Source organism: Muscardinus avellanarius, assembly GCF_963383645.1.
Source record: "Muscardinus avellanarius genome assembly, chromosome: 2".
Taxonomy (NCBI): domain Eukaryota; kingdom Metazoa; phylum Chordata; class Mammalia; order Rodentia; family Gliridae; genus Muscardinus; species Muscardinus avellanarius.
In genome coordinates, this window is record NC_137787.1 from 11744037 (window position 1) to 11758399 (window position 14363).

The 14363-nt window shown below is 40.8% G+C and overlaps 1 protein-coding gene across 1 annotated transcript in view; it reads left to right on the plus strand.

Annotated features, from left to right (window-relative positions):
* The window catches only part of LOC308258513 (uncharacterized protein), a gene marked incomplete at both ends in the record, with an annotated part of 76626 nt that overhangs the window by 26176 nt on the left and 36087 nt on the right, over positions 1–14363 (plus strand). The gene's annotated exons all lie outside the window — the stretch shown is intronic.

A 14363-nucleotide genomic window follows, 5' to 3' on the forward strand; every position in this document is an offset into this window, starting at 1 on the left:
GGTTCTTCTGACAATTATCGGAGTGTATCTGTCATTCGTAATGTAAACAGTGTAGGCTGTTTTGAACAGTCTGCTCTGGGAATGAAGTATATCGATTTAAGATTTGTTCAAATACACTTCACTACAAATCCCAAAATTTATTCATTGGACTGAAAATAAAATTCAGACCAAAAGCCAATACAGTATGACCTGTTATGACAAATTTCATTAAATGGGGCTAGAAAAATGCATCACGGTACATTAGTAAACTCAGCGGTGATAAAAATGGGTTAAAAATAAGGAAGATCTTTAAGCAGCAACACAGAAAAAGCTCTAAAATAATCAAGTGGAATAAAGCCAAGCACCAAATTATAGTAAATGCAGAAATTCATTATTTGTGTAAAAATAAGGAGAAAAAGAACTGTACTGGCCTATTTATGTACATACAACTTTTTAGAACAGCAAATGAAACTAAGAATAACGATTACCTGCTCTGGAGTAATGGAAAAAAGGAGAAAGACATTTTTTTCAATGGTGATTAATACTTATACCATATGAAGTACCCACCTTCATGCTCAAATAAAATACTACTTGCAAAAAGTATTTAACCTTTGGCAAAATTAGCATTGAAAGAAAAGGAGCAAGAGGTTTGTTATATGTAACCATTGTGACGATTTTACATTTTTTGCAATTTGCATGGGTAACTAAATGTGCATTTGGCTTAACTCAAAGAAACAAACAGCAGGAAAAAAAATTGCAGACCTGGAATTAAAATGTTAAGTTATTTAAGCAGGGCATGGTGGCGCACGCTTGTAATCCCAGCATTTGGGAGGCTGAGACAGAAGGATCGTGGTTTGTGGAAAGCCTCAGCTACTACTCAGTGAGGCCCTTTGCAAATCAATAAGACTCTTGTTTCAAAATAAAGAATAAAAAATAGGGCTGAGGGTGTAGCTTGAAGGTAGAACATCCCTGGGTTCCATCTCCAGTAACACACACACACATAAAAGCCCTCCCATAAGTACCAGTCAACCAAAGATGCCGGATGATTATCAGTCCCAGCTGCAGTTCCCCAGTCATTTGAGAGGCTCGTGGTTATTGTGAAACTGGTCCAAAGTCTAGGACATAGGAAATAATGCAGGTGCAATTTGAATTCAGGTGCGTCTGATGGCCAAAGCTGCGGCATTTCCACTCTGCCACCTCCTCTCCTGACTGCCAACCCTCAGGCAATGCGTCTACTCACAAAAGATGAAGACCTTCAGAGGAGCCCACTGAACAGCAAAACTTCAACTTGTAGTATCGTGGGGAAATGAGGGATAGGATCTTAAGTGGGATTTTATTCAGATGTAAGTACGAAATATTTTGAGCTAAAGAATATATATATATATATATATATATATATATATATATATATATATATATTTGGTGGTACTGGGGGTGGAACCCAGAGGCTTTCTACCTCCAGGCTATACTCTCATACCTATTTTATATTTGATTTGGAAACAGGGTCTCACTAAGTTGCTGAGAGCCTCACTAAGTAGCTGAGGCTGGCTTCAAACCTGCGCGGTCCTCCTGTCTCAGCCTCCCAAGCGTGGGGATTACAATTGTGCACCACCATGTCCAGCTAAGCTAAAGAATATTTTGAGCCGGGCGTGGTGGCTCACGCTTGTAATCCCCGCGCTTGGGAGGCAGAGACAGGAGGATCGCGCAGGTTCGAAGCCAGCCGCGTGCGCTGGCTTAGGAGACCCTGTTTCCAAATTTTAAAAAATGTAAAAATAGGTCTGGGAGTGTAGCCCGGAGGTAGAAGGGCTTCCAGGAACCCCAGTACCACCAAAATTTTTTTAAAAAAGAATATTTTGAAAAATACTTTATAAGACTTCTTTACAGAAAGCCAGAAAAAAAAATCAGTGATGATAAATTTAAAAAGATAACATGGTTACTCTTTTTTTTTTGAGGTACTAGATATGAAACCCAGGGGCATTCTACCTCCAAGATACACCCCCAGCTCTAGTTTTTATTCTTTATTTTGAAACAGGGTCTCACTGAGTTGCAAAGGGCCTCACTAAGTAGTAGCTGAGGATGTCCTTGAACTGGATACTCCTGTCTCAGCCTCCCAAATGCTGGGATTACAAGGGTGTACCACCACACCCAGCTACACAGTTACTCTTTCAAGGAACTCACTTAGAACCTAGCAGGAAGATAAATAAGGTCAATAGACAAGCATGCCCTTCCAGAGAATGTTAGAAACGGAGTGACGAGAGCCAGGATGACCAACTCAACCTGCTGGAGTTAAGGAATTCACAAGAAGTTACAGGTGACTGAGCTGACTCCTGAGTCCTGGGCTTGAGTCGGTGAACACGCTTAGAAGGTTTAGGGTATTTGTCTTCCCTTAGAAGCCATAAAGCAGATCCAGTGGAATAATACGTAAAGATATCGTGACATCCTCTGAACATCAACATCCTCCTTTATTTTTATTTGAATTATTAACATAGATGGTTTTAACGTAGGGGCCTGCCTTAAACCTCAAAGAAAAAGTTTTGTGATTAATTTTCAATATTTCTTCCCAAATATGTTGTTTTGGGTTGCTATGTTCTTTTTCTGAAATTAAAAATTAAAACAATGATTTATTTGAATAGAAAACTTTCACAATTAAGGGCCTACGATCTGTTCATACTCGCTTGACTGACGCTCTAAAATAAACCTCTTACCGCATCTATATTTATTAACTTTTATTTCACATGTAATTAAGCCAACCTTAAGACACATTTTTGAGAACACATGTACCTGACTACATGTTTCCAATTTAGTAGTATCTGTGGTCTGAAAACGTATCCAGTCTATTGGCAATATTGTAAAGTCTCAAAGATTTGATCCTTAAGATGCCTATTCATTGCTTTCCCTTCCCAGCAATAGTCTATGTATTCTGTCTTACCATTTTAATTCTGTACTAGGACACAGTCTCAGATGTATTGTGAGAGCATCTGGGAGCGATTGTTCGCTAGTGACTCCTCCATTTCTGCTGAGGGTAAACATCTTGGCCTATAAATGTCTCAAAAGAACCATTAAGTTTTACTCATTAAGAGCAAGGAGGTAGAAAGTCATTGGTCAGATGTGCTCTAACCATATTATCCTATAGCTATGATTTAAAGTGTTTGGGAAAGTAGCCCCAGTTTTATAAAATATAACCAGGCTGATTTCTAATGACTTCCCAATGGGCAACCTGCGTATCTGCTTTTGGCAAGTCTTGGGTCACTGACAAAATAGACGGAGCCTATCATGAGCGGTTTCTACAGTAATCATGTTGATATAAATTTTTCTCTCTGCCAGCCCGTTTTTCATCTCTCAGCAAATTATCTTGGCCAACCTTGGTGGAGGGATGAAAAGATTTCTGTAGCCAGGCGTGGTGGCGCACGCTTGTAATCCCAGCATTCAGGAGGCTGAGACTGGAGGATCACAGTTCGCAGACAGCCTCGGCTACTTACTGAGACCCTGTTGCAAAATAATGAATAATAATAGGGCAGGGGGCGTAGCTCAGAGGTCAAATGCCTCTGGGTTCCATCCCAAGACCAGAAAAAAAAAAGAAAAGAAAAGAAAAGAAAAGAAAAGAAAAGAAAAGAAAGAAAAAAAAGAAAAAAAAAGAAATACACGTCCCATATTTCACTTCACACTGCATCAATGCCAATCTGTGAACTGCATCAAAACGAGCTGCTGAGCTGACAGTACTGCATATGACTCTGCAGGGATAGTAGATTACTGCTGTATTAGAAATGCCTTTAAATGTCATAATAGGTTCAAGAATTCCATCTCAGTGATATTGGCAAAGTCATACATGCAGAAAGAAAGACATTTTTTAAATCTTTGCCTTATTGTTTCAGTTTTTTTATTTCTGATAATTGTATATAGCTCATAAAAGATTCACATGGTAAAACAACTATATATATATATATATATATATATATATATATATATGTATTGTGAGAGTATACAACTATACACACACACACACACACATGCTTCAAACTCCCTTTGAGAGTTCTTATTTAGGTCTTTTCTTAAAATAAATTTACTGATTGATTATTAACAGTTGTTGATTGTACATTTTGTTGCCGCTTAGTAACTTGATTAGAGCTCAAAAAAAGAAAGTCAAGAATTAAGCCAGGTGTGGTGGCGCACATTTGTAATCCCAGTACTTGGGAGGAGAGAAAGGAGTATCACAGGTTCTCAGCCAGCCTCAGCAACTTAGTGACACCCTTCACAACTTAGTGACCCTGCTTCAAATAAAAGAATAAAATAGGATGGAGAGTGTAACCCCCAGAGGTAGAATGTCCCAGGGTACAATCCCCAGTGCACGCACATGCACACACACACACACACACACACACACACACACGCATGCACACATGCACACACACACATACACACACAACGAAATAAAGTTGGGAAATAAAGTGAAAATCCTATCAAATCATGTCAGCACATTTTAATCCAAAATGAAACATCTTTAGGAGAAAGTAGAGGCTTATCTCTAAAGTGGAGGGACTTTGCTCACTTCCGTGTGATCTGCTCCTAACCATAGTTACCACATCAAGTCAAAAGCAACCTTTCATATTTGTGAATGTTGACAGTAAAGACCCATTTACAGACACCATTGCTTTCTGTTACGTTCTTATCGTGAGCAGGTTTTGTGAGCGCCTTTGTTCCTGCTGATTGGACCATAAAACAAACAGAAAGGCTTATCTTACAAAACCCACGTCCATGATATAAACATCATTCTGCAGGCACATTTACAACTTTTAGTCAGATGTGATGTTTTTAAAGCATTAAGATTTTATTGGCGGTGGTGCTGGTCATTTTGGCCACTGGTAGGTCAAAGGTGCAGTTATATTTGAAAATGTTGGTCAAAATGGAATTCACCATTTATACCTTATGCAAATTTTCACTCCATGCTCAAAGAGCTACTGTGTAAACCAATCCAGTTCTGGTACCTAGAAATGGGTAACATTAAGGCTACTCTGAGCTTCTCCCATTATCCAAAATGATGGTATTTCACAGCTTCCTTTAATATGAGTATGATTTATTCTAAGAATTGGAAGAATAATTCCTGTAAAGGAACTACAAAGTGTGGCTCCAGTGTCTCCACATGTGGCTTCAGAAAGTTGTGTTTCATTGAAAGTCACCTTCACACTGAGCTTGTGTAAAAACCAACTGTCACTGGCAAATTATTCAGACACCCACATAGAGTAAATAAATATGTTTATATGCAATGTTATGCATATTAAACAGAAGTATATCATTGGCCCTATTTAGCTTTCTAAAACAACAGTTTAGTGCAGTATCTGTTTAAAAGAGATAATGCGCAGCTTAACAATAAATAAAGGGAAAGGAAAATAATATTCGGTGACTTGGTGACTCATGTTATTTGCTTGCATTGAAATGTCTTACTTCTGTGGAATACTAAAATACTAAAAACCTAAAAATCTATAATGTGTCCTTTTTGAAAGATAGTTAAAATAATTCAACACTGCTTTGTTCTTATATACTTTTAAGACACAGCTACATGAGGTTTTTTATAAATTACTTGATCACTAGTATACATTTACTCTTGGCTATTAGCTACTAACAGAATTTGAAAAGCCTACAAATTGTGTATGTAATTGTCTAATTGTTATCAGTAAGTTTACAAAATAGATAATTATCAGCAACAAGAATTTGGTTATTCTAGATATAAATTTACCTACCAAAAGCTAGAAGTGCGAGAGTGCGAGAGAGAGAGAGAGAGAGAGAGAGAGAGAGAGAGAGAGAGAGAGAGAGAGGATGAATGTTGATGGAAATTGAACCTGCCAGGGCTTTGTACATGCTGGCATTCTCTACCACTCAATTATACCACCAGCCCTAACATCATTTTTTCAATTAACCATAAAGCAAATAAAATAATGAAAGTGAGCAATGCTTTCATTCTCCATTTTAAGTGACTACCAAGCAGCATCTGAAACCAGATGACAGCCAGACACATTTTTGCAAGTTGTTCTGAGTGTTTGAAACATTAATGATTAAGCAAATATTAGAATATTTTTCTAGGAATTTTACAGTGATTACTATATTGATGGATATGTAATTCAAAAAAATAAACATTACTTAGTTACATTCCTTTCTGTATCTAATTATTCTCACTGAAAAAGATATATCATCAACAAATACCTTATAATAAAGTAATAAATTATAATATAATAAAGTCTAAGTTGCTCAATCTGGCCTCAAATTTAGAATCTTCCTGCCTCTGTCTTCCAAGTTGCTGGTATTACAGGTATATGCCATTTTACCTGGCTCCCACACTACTTATTTGTTCTCTTTGCTTGCTAAAGAAGAGAGTTCATAGCTGGATGTGGTGATAAATGTCAATAATCCTAGTACCTGAGGCTGAGACAGGGGAAACACAGGTTTGAGGTCAGCCTCCATAACTTAGTGAGACCTTGTTTCAAAATAAAATATTAAAAAGTCTGGGAGTGTAACTTGAAGGTAGAATGCCCCTGGGGTTCAATAACAAGTACAGAAAAAAGAGGAGGAGGAGGAGGAAAAAGAGAAGGAGGAGGAGGAGGAGAAAAGGTAAGAAAAGAGAAGGGAGGGAGGGAAAAGAAAGGAATTCATAATTGGTTTTTGTAATGTATGATTTTTTTTTTTTCTGTTCTGGGAATGGAACCCAGGGGCTTTTACCTCTGACCTACACTCCCAGCCCTGTTTTTTTTTTTTTAATCTTTATTTTAATAGTTTTTTGTTTTTGTTTTTGTTTGTTGTTGGTTTTTTTTTTTTTTTTTTTGGTGGTGGTGGTGGTACTGGGGTTCCTGGAAGCCCTTCTACCTCCGGGATACACTCCCAGACCTATTTTTACATTTTTTTTTTTTTTAAACAGGGTCTCCTAAGCCAGTGCGTGCGGCTCCTGTCTCTGCCTCCCAAGCGCGGGGATTACAAGCGTGTGCCACCATCCCCGGCCTTTACTCTTTATTTTAAAACAGGGTCTCAGTAAATTGCAAAGGGGCTCTCTAAGTAGTAGCTAAGGCTGTTCACGAACCACAATCGTCCTGTCTCAGCCTCCCAAATGCTGGGATTACAAGCGTGCACCACCACACCCAGCTGTAATGTCCGACTTTAGACTGCTGAGAACCACGGTATGGAATTCTATGTCCAGGTGTCAGGAAGAGACTCCTTCACGACTCCCTTATCACTCAGGCTGTGCTTGATCAGAGAAGACAGAACCAAAACTCTGGGCTCAGGGAAGCTCGTTACCTCCTGTCTCTCGTCACTGCTCTATCTCTTTAAAGGCCTTTTAAAAATCGAAATACATACACCAGGCATGGTGGCGCACCTTGTAATTCCAGCACTTGGGAGGCTGAGACAGGAGGATCACAGGATTGCACCAGCCTCAACTACGTACTGAGGCCCTCAGCAACCTAGCGAGACGCTGTTTCAAAATAAAGAATAAAAAATAGGACAGGAGTGTAGCTCAGAGGTAAAATGTCCTTGGGTTCTATCTTCAGTACCAAAACTAAAAAAATCTAAAAGCATTGAGCAAATACAGTAACTGAGTTAGAGTTAAGCTGCAGTGTTTCATCATGTTAAAAAATAAGAAAGAAAATGAAACGGAACCTTATAAGTAAGCATATGAATGTTTAGGCAAAGGTAGGGTGATCCTTCTCTTCCTGAGTCTCGTATGCAGTCGCACAAGGAGAAATTGTGTTTCAGAGCTTCCGTTTGTACATCTCTAGTTTATTTTTAAGTACACCCAGAAAATAATTACATTTGCAATTGAACCCAAAAGCATATATAATAGTAATCCCAGTACTTGGGAGGCTGGGACAGGAGGATTGCACATTTGAGACCATCCTCGGCAACTTAGCTAGATCCTGTTTTAAAATAAAGGACTGAAAGAGTCAGGTAGAATGCCCCTGGGTTCAATCCTCAGCATCACCACCAAAAAAGAAAAAAAGAAAACGCATTGTTGGAGAACTCAGCCCATGTTGCTCCCTGGTGTTACACACAAAATACCAGTGTCTTGGACAACACTGTTACTGGTTTAGTTTCCTCTTTCTCAGATCAGTCGTAAAGACAAATGACCTGGTAGAAAGATATATGGGCTACAAGGGTCATTAGGTCAACTCCCCAGCGGGGACTGACAGAGAACTGGCTGAATGGACTATGCCCGTAAATACAGAGAAAAATCGTGGGCCTGGCACCAGCTGCAAGTGTCTTCAGACAAGAGACAGGAAAAACACGGCAGCACCTCGTGAGCGTAGTACAGGGAGTCAGATGTCTGGCCTTTGGTCCTAAGAACATAAATTGCGTTTGAGATCCTGGAAATAGAGGCCTTATCAAAGAAAATGATGGAGGTGAACAACCAACTCTGGAGACAGAAATTCAGGTAAGATGTCATAAAAGAAAATGGAGTGCGGAGTGTTCTCTTAAAAAATCATTCTAATTTGATCTTCCAGGAAGAAAATTATGACTTCGGAAAAGACCCCTGTCTCCGAGGGCTGTGTGCATGTATGCCTCTATCACTTTGAATTTCATCATGATTACCGTGCACCGATTAAAAAAAGAACAGAAAGCGAGTTAAATAGCAGGAATGCGAGCTGTCTTCTGGTCACTAACAAAATTAGGTGCTGAGAAAAAGCTGAAAACAGCGTCTCCAAGAAGTTGTCGACGAGGTGCATGGATTGGTCTTTAATCCATGAACCAGCTCTCTCCCTGGTGAGGCGGAGGCTTCACTGACCGCAGTGATCCACCTGCCTGGTCCCTCCTGCCTGCTGGAGAAGGGCAAGGCAGGCGCCGAGCTTTATTGCTCGGTGGTGGAGATCGCCGCAGGCGCTAACTGGTCACCCTTAGACAGGAATGTTGGGATTGTGGACGGCCTCGTGTCGTGGTGGAACACTCAGAACCCCAGGCTCACCTCATTAACTTCTTTTCATTGTTAGCTGACACTCTACCTCTGCGTAACCCCTCTTCGGCTCTAGTTTCAAGACCACAAAGGTCAGCCATGTTTTACCTACCTGATGCAAGACACAGCTGGAGAAAGTTATCTTTCCAGTTGTTCTTCCACCTACTGACTTCATCAAATACCAGGGCACTTTATTTATTTATGTTTATTTGTATTTATTTATTTATTTGTTTGTTTGTTTGTTTGTTTATTGGTGATACTGAGGTTCCTGGAAACCCTTCTACCTCTGGGCTATACCCCCAGACCTATTTTTTAATACTTTTTACATTTGGAAACAGGGTCTCTTAAGCCAGCACGGCTGGCTTCTAACCTGAGCGATCCTCCTGTCTCCTCCTCCCAAGCGCGGGGATTACAAGCGTGCAACACTCCCGACAACCAGGGCACTTTATTTGATCCAGAGAAGGGAGTTGTGGCACTGGTGAGTCATTTTTTATCATTGATAAGTGTGTAAACTCATAAAGCATCGTGTGTGTGTGTGTGTGTGTGTGTGTGTGTGTGTGTGTGTGTGTGGTCTGGTGATCAAACCCAGGAGTGTTCTACCACTGACGTACACTCCCAACTCCTTTTAATTTTTATTTAGGAGGCAAGGTCTCACTAAATTGCCAAATCTGGCCTCAGACTTATGATCCTCCTGCTTCAGCCTCCCCAGTAGCTGGGATGACAGGTGTCTACCACCGTGCCTGGATATTTTTATGTAATGTTAAATGTTTTATAAAAGCAAAGCAATCAAAGGAAAAAAGAAAGGCAGAGTGGAAGGCAAATCTTCCTGCTCCCTCCTCAGCCCCAGCTCGTCTCTGAAGAGACCACCGTCAATGCTCTTAGCGGTTTCTGTGACTGGATCTTATCTCATGGAAAAGCCAATGTCTAAGAGGCTAGTGTTGGAGAGAAAAAATGCTTTATTTAGTGGCAAAGAATGGAGAAGCAGGAGCTTTGCTCACAACCAACCTCTCAACTCCAGGTGGGTAAGAAGCCACAGATCCAGCTTGAAGTAATGAGGCAGAGATACAGGCTACTAAAGGGAAGGGACATCGTCTCTTTTGGCAATAGGCAGAGCTCTTCCAGGAATTCAGTGCCACCTCTTTTAGCTCCTTTCATGGTCTGACATTTCCTATCATGGTGGCTGGTGGGTGTTTTTAACCTGGGGAGGAAAGAGGCTGGGCAAGTCTGGGCCAAGTTAACCCGGTAGTATAGTTCTGGACAAAACATTTCTCAAATGATCAACGTGTCTACACGCAGAGCTGAGCAGAAATCTGACCCAAAAGCAGCGAAGGGGACAGAAGCAAGACAGAGAGAAAGAGATGTCAAGCCTTCGCATCCCATTTCAGGTACTCGCCCAACAGACATCTGCAGACCAACTGATGCGTCAGTGTCCTTACCAAAGAGTCCCTGAAAGACAATCTATACGCCAGGGGTGTTATCCACAGCAAAGCTAGCAGGAGACCTACACTGTAGCACCCAGCTTTGCGGCCCCCAAACCCAGTGATTTTTAAGTCAACTAAGAACATGTGAATCTAGGGGGTTATTTAGGTTTCTCCTCTGTAGCAATTTTACTTAGGAGTTTCACTCAATCTCTGGAAGATACATCCATGGCCTTTTTTGTTGGTCTATGAATTTGTAATACTATTCATTGATTTATGCCCATAAGAGTTAAGAACTTAGTTAATTTAAATCACAACTCCCTAATAAAGGCATGTCACCGAAGTTCCTCTGTTGATCGTGTATTGTCAAAACATTCAGTATCTTCTTTTTCTTGTACCACTCAAACACTTGCTTTTTCCCTCCTACCTTCCAAAATGAGAATAGAATGCTACACCCTTAATTAATCTTCACGTCCCCTCTCCTCTTACAGCCCCCAAAGTTTCTCCTACTTCCACACTATCTGGGTTAATAACATTTTCTTTTTTGTCTCTAACTATGGAGCCAGTTTTCCACGATATGACAGTAAAGCAATTCTTCTTTTTATACTTTTATTGGCGCATTATCACTTCATAGTGATAATGGCATGCGTGTACTTTTACCCTTGGTGGTCAATTCTAAAAGTTAAAGTCAACAAATAGTGTCTGCATAATTACTGCTCATAAATACTGGCCCAGCCCAGTGTACCAGGGTTGTATATTGCACAGCTTTTCTTGTGTTTATCTCATTCATTATTAACTCTCTTCCCTGTTTCACAGCAAAATGATTTGTTCTACTGCCAGCTGCCAGCACACTTGGGCTTTCCTGACATGTTTGTGTTGTCTTCAACTTACGTTTGTGACTAGAACTCAAGGCACAAGCTTTGCTGTGTGGTTTTAGCGTGCTGGCTTGGGGTGGGGGTACTGGCTTCTGTAGCAGACATTCAAGGGTTAGTGTCTTATTTGACTGGCCCAGGAAATGAAGATGTAAAGTAAATGGTCACTTACTCCCCTGAGGGACGCTAAATGGAGCGTGAATTTTTGAAATCGGTTCAATGACTCGCGGAGAGCGCGGCCATTCCGGCCTCTACCACTAGATGTCGCCAGCAGCACAGGGTCGTGCTCAAGAGACAAGTTCAAGATGCGGAAAATGTTCAGAGAGCCCTTGAACTGATTTCAGGAACTCATGGGGATATAAACGACCACTTATTACAAGTCCCCATTTAGAGAAGAGGGAGCCTGCCCTGTGCCTTAGGGAGGGACCAGAGGCAAAAAGAAAAAAAAAACTAAAAGTATTTTAGCTGTGATAGCTGTGATACCATTTTTGTGGTACTGGGGATTAAACCTCTGACTGAGCTACATCTCCAGCCCAATTTTACTTTTTTTATTTTGAAACACGGTCTCACCAAGTTGCTGAGGCTGGCCCCTAACCTGCGATCCTCCTGTTTCAGTCTCCTAAGTTTTTCAATTAGGTGTGAGCCGCCACTCCCAACTCAAGGGAAGAGAATATTTAAATCAGAAAGGAGTGAGTGATCACAGGTATCTACTAATACTGGAAGTAAAGTAATAGGCTGCCAAAATGTTCTCATTAGGTTTGCAAGCACAGGAGTTTTTACTTTAGAGAGAAATATTTTCACTTGGAAGGCAGGATACTTTAAGATGGGTTAAAAGACGAGAGAGAGAAAGAGGGAGATAGAGACAGTCAACAGAGATATCTTCTTCAACAGGCTGATTGGTGACGGAGGAGATAGAGCTCAAACGGTCATTGAAGGCTGTCAAGTCAAGAGAGAATTCTAAGATGGAAAATATTGAATACATTTTTAAACGAGGAGAATGCATTTATGTAAGAGAAACAAGATATATTCTCAGAAGGGGAAGGAACAGGACACCAGGTCCTAATGAAGGGACTGGCCCACCTTGCATCTGAAGGTCATTCTCCCCAAAGCTCCCCCCTCACTGAGAGCCAGAACTCCATCCGAGGCTAGGCACTCTTCTGAGGAGCCTCGGCTCCCACGGGGAGCACCATCTTCAGCCTTCCCTCAAGGTGACCTTACTCTGCAAATTGGCTGGCTGTTTCTAGTCAGCAAGTATAAGTACCTTTATAGAAGTACTTCTATCTCTTGCAGTAGACAGGACTGACTCCTAGGAATTCCAGAAGCCAAGCATGAGACACATCAATTCTCTAACATATCACATTTATGTTCAGGCTTTCAGACTTTGTTTTACATCTGAGAGTACACACACACACACCACACACACACACACACACACACACACACACACACACACACACACAGCCTCTACTCCCCACCCTCAAGTTCAGCAGGGAAGAAAAGGTCTTGTAAGCCGGGTGTGGTGGTGCACAGCTTACACATAATCCCAGCATTTGAGAGGCTGAGACAGGAAGATTGCAGTTCACAGACAGCCTCGGCTACTTAACAAGGCTGTTTACAACTCAGTGAGACCCTGTTTCAAAAAAAATAAAAAAGACTAAGCGGGGCGTGGTGGCGCACGCTTGTAATCCCCGCGCTTGGGAGGCTGAGACAGGAGGATCACGCAGGTTCGAAGCCAGCCTTGTTGGCTTAAGAGACCCTGTTTCCAAATAAAATATAAAATAGATCTTGGAGTGTAGCCCGGAAGTAGAAGGCCCCTGGGTTCCATCCCAAGCACCACCAAAAAATTTTAAAAATAAAAATAAAAAATAAATAAAAAGACTAAAAAAAAAAATAGGGTTGGAGGTGTAACTCAGAGGTACAATGCCCCTGGGTTCCATTCCCAATACTGCAAAAATAAATAAATAAATAAATAAATAAATAAATAAATAGGTCTTGTGGTTGGAAGACAGATGATAAAATCCCATGATAGCCAGGAAGATGGGAAGATGGGCCTCAGGGTAACTTAGCAACTTCAGAAGCCCTCTGAGAGGTCCCCTGCTTCCCTGTCCATTGCTAGCTGGACATTATCATCCCCATCACCATCTGCCCTGGTCCCTCCTGTCACAGAAGAAACCTGAGCATTTGCTTGGGCTTGGGTAAGCCCATATGGTTGCCAAGTCAGCTGCCAATTAGAGGCACATCCATGAGATTTGGACATTGACACATGGCATTATTTTTCAAGGCAGTTATCTTAATTACAGTCAAACGCAGTATAGAATTCCTTCTGGAAAAGGCCCATGGATAAATATAAGTAGCCAAGGCACGCTTGTTGTTCCCACACTTGGGAGGCGGGGACAAGAGGATGGCACAGGTTCGAAGCCAGCCGCGCTGGCTTAAGAGACCCGGTTTCCAAATAAAAAGTATAAAATAGGTCTGGGAGTGTAGCCCGGAGGTAGAAGGGTTTCCAGGAACCCCAGTACCACAAAAAAATAAATTATATATATATATATCCATTATTTAGCAGTATTTAAATTTAAACTTCCTGAAGCCTGGAAGATGTTATCTAACATAACTAGGGCATATAAAATAAAATGCCATTAAAATTTTTAAATTACTAGATTGTACCAGATATTGTACTTTTTAACCCCAGAAATGAAAGTGGAAATTTTTTTATAAATTCATATAATGTTCAGATTATCTGGGTACTATTAGAATCATTTAATAAAAGACACTGACATTACCATGTAAACTATTTTTAGGGGGCAGGCACTAATGATTGAATCCAGGGGCATTCTACCTCTGAGATACACCCCTAGCCCTTTTTTTTTTTTTTTAAACAGGTCTCACTAAGTTGCTGAGGCTAGCCTCGAACCTATGAGCCTCCTGTCTCAGCGTCCCAAGGACTGATACTATAGGCACGTGCTACCATACCCAGTTCCATTTAAACACATTAACATTTTATATATGCATATATATTTATCTGCTTTGCGTTCTATTTCTCTGGAGGACTCTGACTGACACATGACCAGTTTTATGTCATATACTTTGATACATTAGTTAAGTCACCAAAAGTGTTCTAATCGAGCACCTACGAAGTACTAGGAATAGAGCAGGCACCAAGATAGGTGA